Genomic DNA, 4712 nt, shown 5'->3' on the forward strand with positions numbered 1-4712 from the left:
TGTACTTGACTTTACTATTTATATTTTTGACTACTTTTACTTTTACTTCACTACATTCCTAAAGAAAATAAATATATGTTTTACTCCATACATTTTCCCTGACACCCAAAAGTACTCGTTACATTTTGAATGCTTAGCAGGACAGGAAATGGTCCAATTCACACACTTATCAAGAGAACATCCCTACTGCCTCTGATCTGGCAGACTCACTAAACACAAATGCTTTGTTTGTAAATTGTCTGAGTGTTGGAGTGTGCCTCTGGCTGAACGTACATTTTAAAAACAAGAAAATCGTCTGGTTTGCTTTATGTAAGGAATTTGAAATGATTTATACTTGTACTTTTACTTTTGATACTTAAGTATATTTTAGCAATTACATTTACTTTTGATACTTAAGTATATTTAAAACCAAATACTTTTAGACTTTTACTCAAGTAGTATTTTACTGGGTGACTTTCACTTTTAGTTGAGTCATTTTCTATTAAGGTATTTTTTACTTTTACTCAAGTATGACAATTGGGTACTTTTTTCCACCACTGGAGGTAACATCGTCATGGACGGCAGAAAGGACTCGAGATGGACATTGGAGCGGGAAAACAACGTGATTATAGGATAGCACATTTTTTCAACTATGAAGACAAACCTTTTAATTAAATCTGCTAAATGAGCGAACTTAGGAGGAAACGTCAGTGAGTGAAGTGAATGAAGATCACATGACTGTGGAAAATATTGCCGTGGTTGAGGACAATACTGAAGTGAGTGACAATCAGGAGCCTATTGAGAAATGAAAAATGGCTGGAATTGTTGGAAACATTGGACAGTTTGATGAAAGTATTGAGCAGTGGAGCTCATATCCAGAATGGTTTGAATATTTTGTTCTTGCAAATGACATGAATGAGGGACAACATTGTGCCTACATGTTTTAGTGTAATGGGGCCAAAGACATTTAATTTATCAAGCAGCCTGCTACAGCCAGACTGTAACGTGAACGCTGGGAGTCAGGAAGCAAGTACAGGAAGTGAATTTAATAATAGATGGAACAAAACAAGAAACAGGAGTAGCGTACAGACATGAAGCACTGAAACAGAATCAATAACGCCTGGGGAAGGAACCAAAGGGGAGTGACTGATATAGGGGAGGTAATCAGGAAGGTGATGGAGTCCAGGTGAGTCTGATTGGTGCAGAAGGCGTAACGATGGTGACAGGTGTGCATAATAATGAGCTGGTGACCTGGAACGCCGGAGAGGGAGTATGCGGGACACAGACAGAACAGGTAATAAGATGTGTGGGGATATTGTGGAGATACTTAAGTAGAATTTACCTGGTCCTGACTTCAATTAAACTCTGTCTGGGAAACCGCCCCTCAGTCTCTCATCTACTCTGAGCTCAGATGGGAAAACATGAGAAGAGTTTCATTCCAAAACGCTTGATATCACTTTTCAAAAATGTTGGTATATTAGCATTTATTGTTTAAAGAAATTATGAAAGAGATTGGTGAGTTTTTTCACTATCTAGTCATGGTATGGGGTTGTTCAATGACAGACATGTATTTGTTTAAAATCTATCACTTGATGGTTTCATTTCAGAGAGACAAATAATGTTTTTCTTTGCAAAACGCTATATATCTGCCTAACTCTCAGAGAAATAAGTAGTACTGCTAGGTTTTACACAGGGACATGTAAAAATAACTACATTTTAAATAAAGAACTGTACAAATATTATATTTGTGAAATCAATACTTACTTTTTTTCCCAAAAATACAGTAATATGATATTTGTGTTTAAAACCTTACATTTGACATTTTAGTCATTTAGCAGATGGTCTCATCCAGGATCCGGTTTCCCAAAAGCATCTTAAGGCTAAGTTCATCGTTAGGAGCATAATTAAATCTCTGAGCAGTTCCCCAAAACCATCGTTATTAACGTTACACTTGAAAACGCTTGTAATCTAACACCTGCCTCAGACCATTCGTACTCGTAGAACAGCCACATCTCAGGGGTTAAAGCAAAACAAAATATCCTTACGTAGACCTCAGATTGATTGTCTTGTGCTAAATGAATCTCCCCTTTCACGTAAACAAGTCGTGACCGTCATGCTTTTAGGAAAAGAGGATCATTTCTGTAAATGTATTAAACTGCAAATTTGACCAATTCCAGTCAGGGTTCCCAGGGTCCTCCTGGGGATACTTCTTGAGAAGCTCAGTTCTAAGAAGCTCAGTTCTGGTGACAAGAAAAAGGCCGTTCTACTCCAGAATGAATGAAAATACAATGATGCTGACACCATCTAAAATATCATTTCCACCTCCATGAATGAGCCCAATAAGATATTGGTAAAGATTATGTTAAATGATTTTAACATATTGAACCATATATCCTGTATGCATGGTCTATTATCAGATGGTAAATGATTTTAACATATTGAACCATATAGCCTGTATGCATGGTCTATTATCAGATGGTAAATGATTTTAACATATTGAACCATATATCCTGTATTCATGGTCTATTATCAGATGTTAAATGATTTTAACATATTGAACCATATAGCCTGTATGCATGGTCTATTATCAGATGGTAAATGATTTTAACATATTGAACCATATAGCCTGTATGCATGGTCTATTATCAGATGTTAAATGATTTTAACATATTGAACCATATAGCCTGTATGCATGGTCTATTATCAGATGGTAAATGATTTTAACATATTGAACCATATATCCTGTATTCATGGTCTATTATCAGATGGTAAATGATTTTAACATATTGAACCATATAGCCTGTATGCATGGTCTATTATCAGATGGTAAATGATTTTAACATATTGAACCATACAGCCTGTATGCATGGTCTATTATCAGATGTTAAATGATTTTAACATATTGAACCATATAGCCTGTATGCATGGTCTATTATCAGATGGTAAATGATTTTAACATATTGAACCATATATCCTATATGCATGGTCTATTATCAGATGGTAAATGATTGTAACATATTGAACCATATATCCTGTATGCATGGTCTATTATCAGATGTTAAATGATTTTAACATATTGAACCATATAGCCTGTATGCATGGTCTATTATCAGATGGTAAATGATTTTAACATATTGAACCATATATCCTATATGCATGGTCTATTATCAGATGGTAAATGATTTTAACATATTGAACCATATAGCCTGTATGCATGGTCTATTATCAGATGGTAAATGATTTTAACATATTGAACCATATATCCTATATTCATGGTCTATTATCAGATGTTAAATGATTGTAACATATTGAACCATATATCCTGTATGCATGGTCTATTATCAGATGGTAAATGATTTTAACATATTGAACCATATAGCCTGTATGCATGGTCTATTATCAGATGGTAAATGATTTTAACATATTGAACCATATAGCCTGTATGCATGGTCTATTATCAGATGGTAAATGATTTTAACATATTGAACCATATAGCCTATATGCATGGTCTATTATCAGATGGTAAATGATTTTAACATATTGAACCATATATCCTATTGTTATGTGGGCAGCTTGTCTCTCCCTTTTCTGTTTCTCTTCCTCCTTGTTTTGTCCCCTCTTTTTCTGTTGTATCTGTATGTGTGTTTGTCTCCTTTATGTGGGTGTGTCTGGAGTGGAGCAGGGGGCGTGCTCAGGATCTGCCTCTCCTGTGCAGCTGCGGGTTGTTCCAGTGATTCCTGCCTACGCAGCTGCATCCTATTCTCTCATCAACCTGCACTACTTATTCCTGGGCATGGCTCTCCACCGGCGCCAGATCGTTGTTCTTACCAGAGCGGTAACTTGGCTCACCAGTAAAGTTATTTTGTTTTAGTCTTCAGCCTGGCTCTCCACTCTCCTTAACCTGTTGTTTGTTTTGTCTTCAGTTCGGACATACCTCCCAACCTGCCTGCCTTCCTGCCTGTCGGTCTGCCTGCCTGCCTGCCTGCCTGCCTGCCTCAGCCACTCCTTCCTCCGGATTCGACTAGCCCACTCTGTTCCTTTACTTCAGTTGTTTTTGGACTAAGACAATTTGAACTTTTATTAAAATATTTTTGTTTCTTCCACTCCCTTTGTCGTGTTTGTTTCTCTGAGTGCTGGGTTGAACCATAGCCTTAACAGAACGATCTGGCCCTGGACCCAACAGAGAAACAGCACGGGGCAAACGAAGACAGCTTCCAACAAGCTATCCAGGCTCAAGGAACGTTGCTAGGACAGCATGACCAATTGATTCGGACTCTTTTGGAAAATAATCATCAACTGCTGAACCAGGTGACTCAGTTAACTACACAAGTCTCTAAATTGTCTGTTATCAGTTCTCCATCTCTCTCTGACCCCCAGTTTGATGCACCCCAAGTTGGTTCCTCGGACATGATGCAGGCTTCGTTCCATCCGGGAACCCCTGTCACGTCGCCTGAACCGTTCAATGGTGAATTGGACAAGTGCCGGGATTTTTGCTTCAGTGTGACTTGATTTTTTCGGCAGAGACCACTGTCATTTTCTACTGATTCCTCTAAGGTACATTATGTTCTGGGGCTGTTAAGAGGGGAGAGCTCTGGTTTGGGCTGAGGCTGTGTGCTCTAATCAAAATTTGACTGGATTGACTTTCGCTGATTTTTCTGCTAAATTGAAGACTGTTTTTGACCATCCTGACCATGTGGGTAATTCCTCCAAGATACTTTTAATTTGAGGCAGGG

The sequence above is a fragment of the Coregonus clupeaformis genome, unplaced genomic scaffold (assembly GCF_020615455.1).
Source record: "Coregonus clupeaformis isolate EN_2021a unplaced genomic scaffold, ASM2061545v1 scaf0799, whole genome shotgun sequence".
Lineage (NCBI taxonomy): Eukaryota > Metazoa > Chordata > Actinopteri > Salmoniformes > Salmonidae > Coregonus > Coregonus clupeaformis.